Here is an 18655-nt window from a genome sequence, read left to right on the forward strand (position 1 = left end):
GGCTAAAAATGTCAGGGAAACAAGCAATTGCTTAAGGTTTGAGAACTTCTTGCTACTGGAAGATGCCAGAGATGCCAAACCAGTTAACACAGGTCAGAACCAAGGATTCGAATAATTTTTTCTCAGTACATAAACAATATAACAAAGGGAGAGTAAGATTTAATGTCTGACAGATCCCAGGAATACAGGGCAACAAAAATATTTGAATATAGGCCATCAAATTATTGGGGAAAAAAAAAAGTCAAGTAAAATATATTTCAGTACTAGATTTCAGACAAATATTTAGGGACCAGGAAAGTAGCTCACTACTGAGATGAAGACATACAGCAGACATCTGAATGGGGTGCTCAGAACAGATTCACATCTAAATAGTTGTCTCCAGCTACTAATGTAACGTCAGTCTGGAGCTCACACTGGAAGCACACTGCTCACCATGTGTTGAATTCCAAAAATTTCTTCTCTGTACCATGGAACTCTGACCGTACCCATCCACGGCAACGTAAGCGTTAAGCAGAGCATGCTCTGAAAGAGGAAGGACTGTTACTAGATCTGAGCAAAGTCACTAGGATCTTTTGTTTTGATTCAAGCCTAAATGAGACCCTACAGGTGGGCCACGTTGTGATGTCTGTTTTGAATACCTACAGATCCTGGAGTTAACTCAGAAGACAATTACACAAGAAACTGCAAAAAAGAAAGGTGCTGCTTTTGGACCACACATGCTTCACTTGTCAGCATTTCAGGCCTGTGAACCTTATCTGCTGAGATAACAGACTCAGGGAGCCTGGGGGTTGTGGAAAATAGGGGAGAGACACTAGGATGAGCTTTTCTTTACCATCCCTTCCAGTCAGCTAGGCAGTCTCCTCTTTCAGTAAGCCTCATAACAGACTTTAGCTGTTAAACCCAATTTAAACTATTTTTGTTTCTTTTCCAGTATGTTCCAATAAGTAGCATGAACCACAAGTAGTGCCCAGCAGCTGGGGAGTGGCAGATGCCGGAATACCACAGTTTTCATCTCCCTTCGATATCCTTGAGTCATGCATCCTGTCTGAGCTAATGTAGGCTTCCTGATTGCAGCGTGTCTGTACCCTTGGACTCTCAACAATGGTCTGAGACATCCCAGAAAACTCAATCTTTCTCTCTAGATTTGAGCCTGCTGTCCTTTTAGTGACTCCAAGCCACCTTGTTACAACAATTCACATCTGGAACCTCTGGATTACACTGGTATAGCACTCCACTGCTTTTCTCTAATTTTAAAATAATTCTAGATCATCACATAAAAGTACCATTCAGTTCTGACTTTGGCCTCTAAGAAAATGAACTACCACCACCACCAGTCACACCCATCATACTACAATTATTGCGTTATAACACTCTCCCACTTGAACGACATGCCCATGGAATCTGAACCACAGCATTGCTTGTTCAAATATGTATATGAACATAACAATATATATATAGATAATATATGTGAACATAATATAACATATAGAGAGCATGTATTATACTCTGAAATTCTCCTCACCAAGTTGCAGTCATATTTTAGATAATTATAGCAGTGGTTTCACACTGCTTGAGAACCCATGTATTTCTACAAGTAGGAAGATGAAGTGCAGTGACAGATAGTCCAAGGTGCTGAGAGCAAAAGGATGCCTCTTCGAACAGAAGGGGAAGAGGGAAAAATACAAGCCAACAAAACCAACCAAACAAAAAAAAGCTTTATGTTCAGCTCTGATTCAGGAATATTGGCCAGAAACAAAAGGAAGCAAATAGCATTGCCAGGTGGTATATTCTCATGAGCAAGCACCCTCGTTATGATTAGAGTTCTGTTGCAAGTTAATTAACAACATTAACTAGGTATGCAAAACTTGTCTTTTTATGCTCCTTTTAAAGTCACACAGTTAATACAAAATTCCAATTAGCATCATTGTCATTATTTTTATATACCACAGCAACAGTACAAATAAAAACAGATGACAGAGTTGAACAAATGCTTTATTACATGATTGTCTTCAAACTTGAGTTATGCTTACTTCCATATTCAGTTATTTATGCCACAGAGCCCTTTTACCTTTCCATTAAACCTACTATTTCCTTACCATCAAAATACTTCCCCCAGCTCTCATGACAGGGCGATATTCTTTTTTTTTTACAGCAGAAGGAACCAAGATACATCTTCCCTACAGGAAGTCTGTGGCCCAAATGAGATTCCAGGTCTCCTGAGACTCAGTCCAGCACTTTGCCCACATAGTCAAGCACTTTCTTTTGATCTTTTCTTTCCATCATGAATGACTAAGCTGTAAGGAACCTTTGTCTAAAGAGTAGGCTTTAAGAACAAATACGCACTTCAGATTATTTACAAAAACTAATCAAACAAGTTTTTTAGGAAGATTTGAGTCTTACTCAATTCCAACTAGCTCTTCAAACTGTGCAAGCTTATGGGGAACTATAGACACCTACAGTTGTGAAGAGTTTTAACAAACAAACTCAGGGCCAAAGAACAGTGCTCAAACAACCCACAAAGAAACATACCGCATAGCCACCTCTGGTTTTGAAAGATTGATGCATGGGAGTTATTTGGGTAATGAGGCAATGCACAAAACCAGAAGTTAACATCCCAATTCAAATTTATTTCCTAAGGTAATGTAATCATTTAGTTGAATAGTCCATCAATAATTAAGTGGGTAGAGGACAGTGCCTCACCTTAAACCACAACAGCAAGGGAAGTAGTAGCAGCAGTAGCTGCATACACAAACACTTTGAGTAGGAAATTTATTGGCTTGAGGCAACAGATAAAAGTTTTTTTGATTGTATTTGTTGTAGGGATTTTGTGTTTGGGGTGGATTTTTGGGTTTTGGGGGGGTTTTATTGTTGGGTTTTTTTTAAATCAAGAGTAATGCTATTCTTACAAAGTGGTGTCCACCCAAAAGACACTGAAAAGTTGAGGAACCTGAGGGTAAATGTGAAGGCAGGAATTAGTGAAGCAGGAAAAGGGATTCAATTATCAGAGATTATGTTTAGTAAGGTATAAAACATACCTTATTACATTGTAAGCTTCTGAACACCCACACACCCTCGATTGGGAAATAAAGTTATTGTATTTTCCTTCTGGAAAAAATTTCTGCTGATTATTCACTGTGTTTATTCCATGTACAAATGGGCTGTGAAGGCATTAGCCACTCTACCACCAAGTAGAATGGTCATACACAGAGCAGAGTACTGTTGCAAAATTCTTCTTGAACAAGACTTTCTCTTCTGCACCAAGGAAATCCAATAGTCACGATACTGTTGAGACATTCAAAACCAGTTCTAGCCATCTCGCGATGATGCTGTGATGGCTGTGATACACAGCTCTTCCTCAGTTCTGTTTTTAAGCACTGTGCACACTCCTTTATTTGTGAAACAATAAAACCAACTTTCAGAAAATACCATTTGTTTCTGATTGCACTCCTTTTATAAGTAATACAAAGCTACTGATGAAGCAGTTCAGTTTGCATAATGCAGAAATACCGAAAAAAACACTGAGCACAGTAAGACGATAACTATCATATCCCTATTCACCACAAGAACTTGCATAGGGTGTGCCCTGCACCTGATTTCTGCTGTGATGTTTCACACTCTACTGTTGAAAAGTTACAGTGAAAAAAATATTAGTGGCTTTCATTCTGTTTTGAAATTGTTCCCAAAAGTCTGTACTGGAATCCACGCTGCGGATCTGAAATACTGAGATAATTGCCCACTTACTTTGTGAAAGGAAAGGATAGCTCATAGCACTGTTGATAGCTGAGAGGAAGCTATCAAAGGTGTAGGAGAAAGAATTCATTACATTCCTCCCAGTATTTTTAATCTTCCTTATTCTTTAACCAATGCATAGACTTCTCTTGATTAACTGTTCAGACTATTTATACTAAATGTGTGCAGATTAAGAGAAGAAATCTCTTCCTGGCTGTGCAAGCAAGCTCACAATAACAGTCCCTAAGACCCATAATTTTCAGCTTCATTCCAAAGTTTTGCAAAGCTGCATTTAACAGATCTCAGTTATATACAGCAGAGATTGATCCTCTCTCCTCTGAGGTGAACACAGCGATTGAGATGCAGGGGGAGGAGGGGGGAAGAAATCTTCTCAAAAATAAACCCTTTAAAAACCAAAAAAATCTGATTTCTTAGATTGACTGAGAGCTATAAGGCTAGGTTTTACATAAACTGCTTTAACACAGGTATGAGTATCTACAGGCCTTATTGCATAGGGTTAACAGAAGTGTGATAACCAGCTAGATTTGAAATCCACAGAAATTCGAATCATAGTATCACTTAGGTTGCAAGAGATCTTTAAGATCACAGAGTCCAACCACAGCCTAACCCTGCCTAGTCCACCTCTAGACCATATCCTCAAGCACAGTATCTAAATGCCTTTTAAATACCTCCAGGGATGGCAACTCTAACACTTCCCTGGGCAGCCTGTTCCAATGCTTGACTACCCTTTCAGTAAAGAAACTCCTCCTGATATCTAACCTAAATCTCCCCTGGTGGAATTTGAAACCATTTTGTTGTCCTACAGCTTGTTACCTGAGAGAAGAGACCAAACCCCACCTCTCTACACCCTCCTTGCAGGCAGTTGTAGAGAACGATAAGGTCTCCCCTTCATCCTCCTTTTCTTAAGACTAAAAAGCCCCAGTTCCCGCAGCTGCTACTCAAAGGACTTGTGCTCCAAGCCCTTCTCCAGCTTAATGCCCTTTGGACGCTCTCCAGCATCTCAATGTCCTTCTCGTAGTGAGGGGCCCAAAACTGCACACAGTACTTGAGGTGCAGCCTCACCAGAGGTGAGTATAATGGAATAATAGCTTCCCTACTTCTGTTAGTCACACTATTCCTGATACATGCCAGGATGCTGTTGGCTTTCTTGGCCACCTGGGCACAGTGCTGGGTCACGTTCAGCCAGCTGTTCATTAACATCCCCAAGTTCTTTTCCTCCAGGGAGCTTTCCAGCCACTCTGCCTCAAACCTGTAACATTGCCGGGGGTTGTGACCAATAGATCTCTTACCTATGATTTGTTTGTGGTTTTTTGCCTCTATAGACTACAATCTTTAAAACTACTGCTACACAACCTTGATAGTGTTCAAAAAAAATACCCTTTTGACATAGAAGTGGTTTGGATTAAAGTACATCACAACTTTAGCTCTTGAACATATTAGACATTCAGTCATATTACATCTAAACAAGGGTCATTTGTAGGAGTTTTCGAATGACTAAATTGTGATTTTATTATATGGATATTCCTCCCTATAAAATACAGTTGAAATATTCAAACTCGCTAAGACTCAATACCTGTTCTGCTGTTGCAAATGCAAAATAACAGAGTGACATAAGTGTAATATTTGACATATACTGAACTTGCAGCTGAGCACAGAGCACATCTGAATTTATTCTGAAACAGTCTGCCTACTAGAACTGATTATAGTTGCTTGCATTAACACAAACATTTATAGGTGTATTTCATGTTGCACTCAGAATGTAACTGCCCAAAGATGCAGAATGCCACATTCATCACACTCAAAGGGCTTTCTCTGTTTATTTCTGTGGGTGGCTATGAAACATTTATGGCTGCACACAACTGATCTGCTTGTTCTTAGGAAGTCATATTGATAGTTATTATGGAAGACTGTGTTACACATGCTGGTGTCACCAGAGAAGCTTACTGGCTTATGTAGTCACATGATACTATATGCAACACTTGTTTAATCAGCAAAAAACAAAACAGGCCTTAATTTAAACTGCTGTTTCTAACTTAGTCTCAAGAATGTAAAGAATTTAATTTTTAAGGTTTGTACATCTTCCTTGTCCATGGGGAGCAGGAGCCCTATTGCTCTGCATTCCAAGATTGCTCTCATATTGTCTTATTATAAAACTGTCAGTCATAACATCAAACTTGTATTTCATTATAGATTTCTTCTTTTTCTACCATAACAAGCTTAAAAAGACATTTATAATCATAGAATCATGAAGGCTAGAAAACACCTTCAGGATCATCAAGTCCAACCACTAAACCATGTCCCAACGCATTGCTTAAATATCTCCAGTTAGTGACTCAACCACTTCTCTGGACAGATTTCCAGTGTTTGACAAGCCTTTCCAAGAAGAAATTTTTCCCAATACCAAATTTTTCCCAATACCTAATTTTTCCCAATATCTGGCACAGCTTGAGGCCATTTCCTCTTGTCCTGTCCCCTGTTACTTAGGAGAAGGAGACCAACACCCACCTGGCCACAACCTCCTTTCAGGCAGAGTGCTAAAATTTCCCCTCAGCCACATTTTCTCCAGGTTAAACAGCCCCAGTTTCCTCAGCCACTCCTCCCCTGCGTTCTTTACCCTTCACTAGCTTTGTTGCCCTTCTTTGAGCACACTCCAGCACTTCAATGTCTTCCCTGTAGTGAGGGCCCCAAAACTAAACACAGCACTCAAGGTCCTGCCTCACCAGTGCTGAGTACAGGGGGACACTCACTTCCCTAGTCCTGCTGGCCACACTATTCCTGATACAGGCCAGAATGCTGTTGGCAACTTCTATAAACACCTTCAAGTAAATAATGTAATTATACCAAAAAGATCTACAACATGTAGAGCTAGCTAAATTACCAGTATATTATGACACACCTAAACAACTTGTTAAATCTTTCAAATCTTATCATATTTTGGATTTTGGAGGGGTTTTTTTCAACTATGGGATTTTTATTCACAGATGAAACTGTCGAGTCATTTACATTTCAAGTGCAGAGTATCATCAAGTAATAGAAACCATGAATTCCAATGAAGCAATACCCATTAAAAAGGATCCTGTCCTCTTAGTTCAAGCCTACATATTATAAATTTATTTGGAGTATAACACCTTATGAAGCAATAGAAGTTTTATGAACTATCTTCTCTTAAAATATTTTCAGCTTCCAATGTTCCTTACAATAAATATAATGAAATTCTCAGAAACCATTGTAAGTTTGATTTTAAGCTCTAAGCATTAATGTTTTCAGTCATTCTTACAAGTTCCATGCTGTCCTTTTAGTTGCATGCAACATTTGTCTTTAATGCCTCAAGCATTCAGCCACAACACATCATCAAACCTGGCCAACCATTGCTGATCTCACACATCTGGAAACTGTAGCTTCAGGATGGGGGGAGGAACAAAATAAAAAACACACCAAAAAAACCCAAACCAAGCAGAAATTCTTACTAATTTTTTTTGTCATAATACTCTATGTTATTTTATAATGTTGTACACAAATATTACAGCACTGGCTTTGCAATTCATTACTACTTTCATATACTGTGTGAAATGCCAATTCAGACTCCACCTTTTAAAATAAAACAAACTAGGAAAAAGCCATTTTTCTGTCAGAAAAGAAGCGTGCTTTGTTGCAAGTAATACAGACTTTAAATTATAATAATTTTGGTTTCTAGTTATACTTTACAAAAATAAGTTTTCATATATAGAGATGAAATTTAAAACAACATAAGGTCTTTATTTCCATCTAAACTTACAAATGACAGAGGGGAAAGAACTCAAGAACCCCATATTCTTTTTCAGTAATGCTTCCGAGGATGTTGTACTCCCAGAATATAAGACTAGAATGGCAAGAATATTTTAATTTCCACCAACAAACGTTATCACTGAAGTGGAGGAACACTAATCACCCCATGAAAGACTTGCTTGTAGTGCTGTAGCATTTGGCATCACAGATCCACACATCAGTGATCAAGAGACTATAGTGGTATGGATTTTATTATGTTTCTGTGGAGTATTTTGATTGCTCCCTCACCGTGGTGGGAGGCATGCTTGTGAACAAATGCCATACTGGTTTATAAGTTACCTGACCAAAACCCCTAAAGCTGACTTCTAATAGATGCTGTAACCTGGTCTTTTCAGAAAATGCACACAAGCAGGCATTTCCATATTCTGCTCTAAATAAACTAGTAGTTGATTAGCTTCTGGCACCCTGATTACTGGTAGAAATAAACGCACAAGTACTTTCCCCTAAAAAAGACATGTAGGATTTCATATCTCCAAGAAATAAGAATGCATTGATGCATATTGATACATTCCCTCTTGCTTGTCATCTAGTGTGATTATGTGGTGCAGGAGCCACCCTTCAGGGATTGCCAGCTTCCCTTTGCTGTATGAATATGTATGGTGTATTCTGTAATGTCAGCCACACCAGAAGCCTCTATGCAGTAGCCACTGTTTCATTGTTAACTAAGTCAGCAAGGTTAATTACCAGTGTGTTTATGTATAAACTATCTGTGACAACACAAGACAGCTCAGAAAAAAAAAATACAGCATGATTAAATACACAAACAAACCACCTGGTGTTTTCCAATGCTGTAAAAGTTTCAAATAGCTCTGCTCATGAGTTAGAGCACAACTTTTTCTTTTAATATTGAGTCAATCCACTTCTTGACTACTTTATTTAATCAAAAACCCAGCATCCCCACAGCACATGTTTTTCCCCTCATAGGCTATGTTGCTGGATTGGGCGATAACTGAATAGCTCTCACATGCAGATGTATTACAGACATTACCACAATTTACTGAGCCTGGCTGGGATGCTTTTGTTACAGCTTTTGTTTTAAACCCAGTCCTGTGTCTACCTCCTAGGGCTGTGAAGTAAGTCTTTTTAAAAAGAGCTACAGATTTATTCTTCCACTTTGAATAAGTGAAAATGTGTTTTGTTGAAACCTCCTTAGAGTAAATGGATTTACTGTAGAATCGCCTTTTGTTTATGGGTTTGATGAAAGCATCTGGCACTTAATGATTCCCAGACTATCCCCAGTTTAAAAAGAAGAAATCAAGTGTGCCAAGTGTTAAAATGTTTTCCCCTATGAGACTTGCTTCAGGTGTCAAATTAGCATGGCAGGGTAACATTTACTATCATGCCTCTTCAACGTTTAGACTCAAACATCACATTTTCTTCTTAAAACAGATCTAAGGAGTGAACCCACCTGAAATTCAAATCTTTTTCTCTCATTGTTATCATCTAACTACCCCTTGCATTTCAATTTCTGCACAAAACATGCAAAAATGATTGAGACTACAGGCAGGTGCTAACACCCCACCAGCTGCCCTATAACAGAAAGAACTGCACATTGAATTTTATTTAAACAAAATGAACTTCCATTAGATTATTAAACTCCCCATAAGAAATTGTTATGTTCCTCTACCAAAGAGGTTCAATGAACAAAGTATCTAATAGAGCTACTGACACTACACACACACAGAGAACACAAAAAGTTGACACTACTAAAAGGTTTTATAAAGGGTTGGTCAACAATAGCAGCAGCTTTTGAGGAGCAAAAATTATTTACATTGAAGCAGAGAAATGTTAAGTAAACTTACATCAACTTTTAGTCCAGTATTAATTATCCATAAATTACCAGAAATTAGCAAGCTTGTTAACACCCAACTATATCACATACAAATCTCAGAACTACCTATCCCTATTTGGAGTAGTCAGGACTTGTCCAACATAAATATTTAAAAAATAAAACACTTACATTTTCTCAGAAACTCCCATCCATGTACCATCCCAGACATTTTCTCTCTAATAAAAGTTCAGTCATAACATGCTCATCTTATCCTGTTCTCTAGCCAACATATTTCTCCCTTTCAGCATTTGCTCCTTCTCGTCAGCCTCTTAGGGCTCGGTTATTAATACGAGTCAGATTACTCATATTTACTGAATTCAAAGCATTTACTTACAGAAACTACAAGACTTTCCCACCTCCATGCAGAGTACAATCTCCTACTTCTTACTCAATTAATTATTCTCAGTCCATAAGGTCATCTACAGAAAAAAAAAAAAAGAAAATCTATCCAAAAGCTTATATCCCTTTTGCAGAGGAAGTTCACATTGCCTTTAGTAAGGCCCCTTCCCCACAGGAAAGCCACTGTATTTTTCCTTTCAGGGGAACAAACTTTGTACTGAAGACATCTCTATGTTATTTCTACGGATCCTTCGCTGGGAAGACAACAGACCATATAACATGACCAAGCAGGCAGAATGATACTCTAAGAATATGACTAAATAATAAAAATAAATAAATAATAATAATAATTTAAAAATAATTTCACTGCATCCTAAGATTCTTTCTGTCCTGGATAGCCATAGTCTATTCCCTATAATGAACTGTTGACAACAGACTACTAATAGAAACCACAAGGAATAAACAGATATATGTTTATTGCCTCCCATGATTACATCAGTCTTTCTGCAGTTGTACATAGCATACTTCTAAAATCCAAGAGCTACTGAATATTAAAGTTGTGGCTGATTTGACTGTTTCAATGCACTTTTTCACCTTGGCAAAAATTTTCCCAGATCTAAAAGGAGAAAACTGGTAAATTAAACTTTCAGGGTAAGCACCCTCTGAAAATTAAAATCCTTGCAATTTTGTGTGTTTCACACACAAAAAGGTGAGAAACCTTTGAAATACCTTAGGACATTTCTTATATGCAATCCATTAATTATATTGGGAAAACAATTTTAATGGTAATATTAAACTTAGCTTGTGTCTTGCTTGATTGCATTTATTATAATTTCTCTTTTAAAAAGATATGATACAGTCATGACAAATCCATCCTAACTAGCAGGCATCCACCTGATTCTGTCATCTGCCACTGATCAGAGCCATCTTAGTCAAAAACGACAGTTGTAGAGCCATTTGTAAAAGTGCCACAGCCTTCTTGCCTCTGTTGGGAAAAGCTTCTGAACTGCCAGTTACGCTGCTCAACTCTCTAAAATAACTTTTTCTTTCCTGTACTGTGAAACACGGGAGCATAGCAGAGGTCAGAACAATTTCTGAACTACAAGAAAGAAAGAATATAAGCATCATTTTTAGTCTGTGCAGCATCATTTCATGCTCATAGCTGCTTCCTCTGATACAGTTTGAACCTGCTGCCTACACACCACCGGCAGTCCCTAATTTAGGTTTGAGATGCACAAAAGTGCAGTTTTATGTGCACAAGACATTAGACTGGCCCAGTTTGCAGTCAAAAGGACTTGCTCCCTCTGTTCAGACAGCTTGGATTCTCATCACTCCCCACTGTGAATCACCAAGTCAGAGAAGTCATTTTACATTTACCTATTTCTTCATTTTAGTTTCCTGTCACTAGTGGGTAAAAGCAGCTCACAGGAAGGGTCTATGTCCTGGTGCTGACACAGTCAAGTGATGAGAGTCACAATTCTTATTAACAATGGAAATGAGATTAATGGTAATTCCATAAGATGCAGGAAGAGAAGAAAAGCATCTTAAGAGTGTAGTAAATATGGTGTGCATATGTATTTATATACATGAAGACAACAGCTCAGTATAAAAGGAGCCTACATTGTTATTTTTAAATGGGAGCACAAGGGAAGTACAACAGTCTGAAGAGAATAATAGAATTATTATGTGATAAGCTGAATGCAGCAAGGATCATCAGAATTCATTTTCACACAGGGAAAACTAAATTGTTTTCATCCTCACAAGGATAGGACTGAAATGTAATGTGGCAGAGGTTCATAAAACCCGCTGTGCTGTGAAAAAGCGGGTGGAATGATGACTGCATTTGGGGGGGGTGGGGAGGAGGCAGTGTTTTGGGGTGGGGTGGAGGAGGAATTTAGAGGGGGCTGGCTTTTTTTTTTTTTTTAAACACTCAAATCTGTGCAAGAAAATTGAATACACAAAAAACTCTTCCCCCCTGCTTTGGGTAGTTCCTGAGTTATGTGTTGTCCAACCCTAGGAGGATATTCAGAAAAATATCACCACTGCACACGGCCTTGATAATTTCCCATAGCAGTGTTACAAGGGAGAGAATAACAAGTTTTGCACAGCTCTGATTCACTCTTGAAATGTCACTCTTCTATAAAGTCACTGTCAGCAGGCCTACACATGGAGAGGTGAACTTTCACTGGAGGACATCTGTGAACATGAAAAATCAACAAACTGAAAGCTATTGACTGAAGCAAAGCTCTTCTGGAACATTAATTATTTGCATCATCTTAACAACCATTTATTACTAATGCTTCCTTTTTCCTCAGTTTTTCTTACCATTTGCTCTTAAACTGTCACAAATGATGGCTCATGCTACTGACAATTGGATAACGGGCAACAACCACCACCCTTTCCCTTCCCCAATGAGACACAAGAAACCCAGCAATTTTTCTTCTTTTCTGTTGGTTTGTACATCTCAGTTAACCACCGCATCATCCAAATTACAAAACCAGTTACAGAATTTAGGATAACACACATCTTGGCAAATACCACTCCAGGAAGCCTTAATTCACAGGAGATTCCCTGAAGTTTTGCCACGGACTGATGGTGTCTACTGAAGCATAAAAGCACCTATGCCACAGAAGATATATTGTCTTCTGCTTAAAAATTGATCTGGAATATAATTCCTTGTAAGCAGCTGTTGCAATCAGTAACTTTTTCTTTTGAAGGACACTGTGTTCACCACTATACCTGAATGAACACAATCCTTTTCTGGGACTACATCTCCATTCCAGATACTGAGCCTATATACAGTCCTCCTTGTTACAAAATGATTGCATATTTTACATTTGGATCATGCAAACTAAAAGAGCTCTTCTGTTTGGTATGTTAGTCATCATCTGTGGCAAGTGGCCAATATGAAGTTTGGGTTTTTCTTAAAAAAAAAAAAAAATCTGCTACTGATCAACAAGCATTTAACAGATCCCCATGTAATGCAGGGAAGGAAGAGCCAAGACACCCTATGGTACATTGCACAACAGAGATCACTTTCAGTTTTCCTCAAAGTAAAGACAGATGCATGGGAAGTCACCATAGGAGTTCTCCTTTCTTTTCCCACTACCTGATACATGCTTCCACAACATCCCTGTGCTGGTCGTAGTACTCGCTGAAGTCAGCTGCAGAAGTTGGTTCAATTTACTAACCTTGCAGGGAAAAAAACCCAAACCAACCCCATTTCTAGTAAATATAACCCAGATTATAATCTGCTGCAGTTTGTGAACTAATTCATTGTGGCTATGTAAGTAAATAGCACAAACTAACAGCATATGGGGAAAGCAGCTAGCACCAAAACACCGAGTCACACAACGTGTGTGTCAACATATTACCTCACATCTACTTAAGTGCAAGCCTGGTTCCAGGAACTGACTTCCCATTAATGTTTGAACGTGAATTAGTGTGCCCTTCTAGGTGGCCTTTTTCACTTTAATCTGATGGGAAACTATTTTGTGTGATTTCAGACCCCTCCATTATACAGTCTGAAGGAAGTGGGAACAATCCAGAGATTTTCTTCAAAAGCATATCCCTGATTTGAGATAAAATGCTAATGCAGAGGCAGTCAATGGGCCCCATCAGCACTAGGGCCACTTTAAGACAAGACCATGAGAAAATAAGGAGGTAGAGGGGCCAAAAATCACGCTCTTTAAATAGAGAACTGCAGATACCCCCTTGGGTATACCCACAGACACTGCTATTCTGTTATTTAGTGCTTACATTTTATGTTCAAAAAGCCACAAAGCAAAAGTAGGAGCAGGTATAATCTCACATATGCAACAAAAACCTCAGCAAAGGCAGGCATGCAAGCATTGCCCTTTTAGGAATACTCTGTTACCTCTGGCAGTGAAGGGGTGGGAGGAGGTTGCTGGCGCTTGCTCTCTCACTCACTTGTCCCAGAGCCACAGAGGATAAAGACAAGCAAAAATAAAAGGTGAACTTTTTATTTAATCCTTTCTTTAAGGCTAAAATCTTAAAGGACATTAGATAAGATTGTGTTTCCCTACACTTGAAACTGGTACTGAGTAGTATTTCAAACTCGGTACCTGCTTAAGCATATTCTAAAAGTATCTGGCAGTATCATTTCAGACAAGGCTTAACAAATACTGCCTTCATGAATCAGGCTAGTAGCCAGTATATTTTATCTACTGATGACTAAAATTGGATGTTTCTGAGGAAGGAACAAATGGAATTCTTACAGAATAGCATGTTCACAAGAAAAAACTTCCCCTAGGCCCTATTAACATTTCAGCACTTAGAACCCAAGTCATTTCTGCTCTGTGCCCTTTTGCCAAGTACCTCTGGCACTTTCATACCTGAATACGAGTTAAAGCAAAGCTACTGGCTACTTTCCAGATTAATGAGTTTCCACTCTCTAACAAAAAAAAACTAGAGAGAAGCTCAAATAAACACTTGCAAACAACTGTTTTGTTCCACTAGCACTGCATCTTGCATCTGTCTGGGGAGCAGCGGGCATCAGATCAGTCTTCTTTTGTGGTTGTCACTGTGTCCTACCTCCTTTCTGGTCATTCCTTTTTTTTTTTTTTTTTTGCCATCACTTTTCCTGGTCTATAGTAGTGCAAATATCAGCCTAACTTAAAAATGACCTCCTATTGCATCTCCTTGCCCTTCACGCTGCTCCTGTCTCCTCTTTCTCCATTTGGTTCAGGAGATCAACATGAGAACAACAGCAGCAGCTGCAGCTGTGCACATTAGCTGAAAGCATTTCAGCTGTAACTGATCTAACTGAGACATCATAACTACACTAATGTTCTTTCTCATTGTTAATTTGTAGTGCTCTCATCACTACTTCAGTCACAAAGAGGGGTTTCTGCAGTTTCACAGATGAGTTCACGCCAATCTTGGTGTAACTTTCCAAGTGGTTAGTGACAAGTCAGTCTGTATGTTCACTCAGGTACATCCTAGTATGTAGCATTAGTCACAAGAAGAACCATCAAAACAAACAATACACTAGCAAAGAGAACACAAGTAACCATCAAAACAAACAATACATGAGCAAAGAGAACACAAATAACCCATCCAAGAGTTCTCCTTTCCAATGCAGCCACAGAAGCTGGAAGCTAACCACAGGTTTTAACAGTCCCAAGACACAAACTGCTCCTTGTAATCACCTTCCCACACACTGATACAAGGCTCTACAGGCAGTTCTTAGTTTTTGACCATCATCTCGAGCCATCTGCAGTCACTCTAGTGACTTTACATGGAACACACATGCTCTATTTTGTTACACTTATCACTAAGGATAAGTATACCTACGTTGGTACCTATCTTCTTAAAACATGATAGCCACAGACCAATTACCAAACCTTTTCTCAGTGACTGAAGCCTGGAATCACCATGCACAGTAGTCATCCCAGAACCAGTTCAAATTTTATTACAACAACTGAATGTGTGATGAAAGTAGGAAATTCAGTTGTGCCAATAAAAAAATTAAAAATTCTGTGAATGCCAGAAATTCATCACCAACATGAAGGCATGATTACTTTTGGGTATTGGTGGTTTATTGTTTGGGCTGGGGTTTTTTTGGGAGGGGGGGTGGGGAGCGGCACAGAGGAACCCGCAATCCCCTATATACAGCACTGAGGAACTACTCTTACAATAATCACAGAGACAGTTTACAATCCTATCTTGTACAGCTCTTAACTCTCCTCACTCAATGAAATGCCTAAAAACAAGCAGTTATTTCTTCACATACCCAGAAATCCTGGAATTGTGATGAAGTATGAACTCTGCTAGCATGTCATGCTCAAAGTTTCTTAGAGGCAGCAGGAAGAGGGAATTCGGGCTCTCTCCTTCTAAACCTAGCAGCTGCAATAACAAAAGCTACAAGACACTTTCATTTTACAGGTCTGCATCAATCCCACTGAACAAGACTTGCTGCATTCTCAGGGCACACACACAAGCCAGCAAGCTCATACACTTATTTGGAAGCACAAAAATTAGTAAGCCAACACTCCTCTACCTTAAATTAATGTAAAGAAGGAAAAAAAATTAAATTGTTACTTGTGTGTGCCTGTCTGCAAGCTTCAATGGTTCCTAGGCTGGAATGCACATGATTTTAATTGCAAAGAAAGTGTGATGGTATTATTTATATTCACCTCAGCCAGGATAGGATCCTATCAACAGGAATGGATGCGGTTTTGGGAAAACATATTAAGCATGTAGGAAATTATCCCCTCTTGCTCCAGAGTGGCAGCAGAAGCCCCTTTTTTGGCTATTTTAAAGGAACTCTCCTGTCTGCCTGTGTCTGTCCCAATCCTACCTAAACCTGACAGCAGGACGGCCAAGGACAGCCCCATTGATGAAGACATTCACTTCAACAAAACTGAATCAGTTCCACTGTCAGGGAAAAGGGACCGGTTTCACTCTCAGAAAACCTACACCAGTGCTCAGGCCTCCTCATCCAGACATGAAAGAGAATTGCCACAGCTGGTTAAATAATTCTGCTCAGAAGATTAAGTATGTAATGCAGTCTTTTGAAGGGAAAAGCAAGAGTGGCTGTCATGCTTTCCGTTGTCCTGATAGCCATGCACTTTATGAAAGATGCCAAGTGCTATTGCAAACACAGTTTGTACTTCCATGACAGTAAGTGCTTCTCTGCTCCTTTTCATTGCCACAGACCAGTGCTTTTGATCCATCAGCAGTGCTCAGCGTACATTCCCAAGGGAAATTCTTTGAAATGTACCTTCATCTTGATCACTGACCTCAAGCTGGTCCATACCGTAAGCACTAGCGCAAAGAGCTGCAGTTGCTTTGTGCAGAACTTTATCTGATTAACAGATTTCAAAGCAGCTAAACATAGGCTAATCCACCACATAAAAGAGTCAAACTATTTTTAATGCAGGTTCTTTCTTTTAAAAACCTAACAAGGGGCCTAAAATTCAGACCAAAATTTAGCATAGCTTTTTTTTCTGTCCCAGAGCCAGTCTGCTACAGTTTATCATGGAAGATTATATTGTATTAAGAGTATTATTCTAGAAATAATAGAGCATTAGAAATACTTAGCACAATCAAACATACATGCAGAACCAAGAAAATGTTTTCAATATAAAGAAACCACCACAGACGTATGCAGAAGATGAAAATGGAACAGCTTAATCTATTCATAAGCAAGTCATAATTACTACTTTATTCTGATATTACTAGTATATACTACAAGGACATAAATATTTTATATTTTGCTTAAAATAATGACTAACAAAGAAGACTGTGCATAAAAACTAATTCATTTATCTATTCCATTTGACACAGAAGTTGCTTCATAGTAAGCTGTGTCAATTCTTTTTAAACAAAGCGCCCCACATAACTGAAACGATTTTTTAAAAATAATAATATATATATAAATGCTTAGGGATTGGGAGTTCCAGCTGCTGTGAGAATGAAGGAATCCTCATGACATCAGAAAGCAGGAATTATATTTCATTCACCCCTTTTTGCCATGGTGAAAAAAAAGTCAACATGATCCAGATGTTTGTTCTGGATGTTAAAAGAGTGTCTACTTGGCAATTATGGTCTGAGACACAAGCATTTTCTTTATAGTGCTGAAATAATTGATTTAATCCAGAAGTAAAGAACTCAGAAATACAACAGTCTTCTTATGTTACTCTTCAGGATGGAGGACATGGTTTAATATTGTTTCACATTTTGGTACTTAACATGAAGTCACATTAAGCTCTCCGATGGCCAAAGAAATCAGAACCAATTATAATCCAGTGAGAATCCAAGTGTAGTAATAATAAAAGTAAACAGTGAAGTATTAGAACAGCAAGTTTGGTTTGCTACCAAGCTGCACAAAATTCTGACTTTTGTAGTTCTTGTAATTTGTCAATAAAGCTACAATGATTTGTTTGCAATTATTTTCAGTTCGATACAGGAATGATTCTGCTTTTCCTTTCAGTGAGGGGAGAAACTGAAGTTCTGAGTGCAAGGCATACTGCAACTACCCAAAATATTTTTTTTCTTTTCAACCTGCGCACTTACTTGCATCGATACCACTGTCTCCAAACTCATTAAATTCCTGATTCCACTCCCATGAGTTACTAAAACACTTACAGAAGAGATGAGCATCCAGGAAGAGAAAGCTGTTTCACCACAGGCCCAGCACAACTCCACCAAGATGAAAAGCTGCAAAAGCACCCTGCTCGTCTAGAACAGCTCAGGCTTTTGGAAACGTACCAAGCAGGAGCAGAGTTTTAAATCAGTCATCAGCATAGACACTTGGGCCAACATTACAACAGAGAATTAACATCACTGCTCTCAGAATCATCAGGTGAAATACCAGTATTTGTGTGTAACAGGAGACAGGGGAGCTACAAAAAGGCATAAAAGCTTGAATGTATGTTTCCAGCATTAAATTATAGGAGAATGATACAGTATATATTTACAGTATAGCATCCCCTTTCTTAATTGGTTTTACAATATCAATTGTAAGAGAAAAAAAAAATAAAAAACACATACTGGTGTCCTTTGATTTCCCTAACTGACGATCAGTATTTCTCTGACATGGTCAATGTCCATTGCACAGCTTATGCAAATTCAACAGCAGATTAAAAAGAATCATATTTGCAAAATTATTAGAGCTCCTGAAGCAATAGAACCCAAAATACTGGCACCAGGTCTAGGAAACTGCCTGGAGGTTCAAAACTGAGCTTGGATACGGGACAGTTCAAGAAAAGTAGGTACAACTGAGTTGAAATTCAAGTCAAAGTTCATGAAGATGTTACAAGAAAGATGTCCTCTGCAAAAAAAGTTATTCAACAACTTGCTTGAGATCCTAAATTTAATTAAAAAAAGCCAAGACACATTTAAAAGAAATCATATGAATTTTTAAAGTTTTCAAGAATGTGTTGA

General features: G+C 38.6%; 1 long non-coding RNA gene across 1 annotated transcript in view; it reads left to right on the forward strand.

The window, feature by feature from the left end:
- The window catches only part of LOC311190938, a 28482-nt gene extending 10626 nt beyond the window's left edge, over positions 1-17856 (forward strand). The window contains exon 3 of the long non-coding RNA XR_014617257.1: positions 17703-17856. This is a non-coding gene — a long non-coding RNA (uncharacterized lncRNA). The remainder of the gene's footprint in view (positions 1-17702) is intronic.
- Positions 17857-18655: the final 799 nt, after the last annotated feature.

The sequence above is a fragment of the Gallinula chloropus genome, assembly GCF_964237585.1.
Source record: "Gallinula chloropus genome assembly, chromosome: 4".
Lineage (NCBI taxonomy): Eukaryota > Metazoa > Chordata > Aves > Gruiformes > Rallidae > Gallinula > Gallinula chloropus.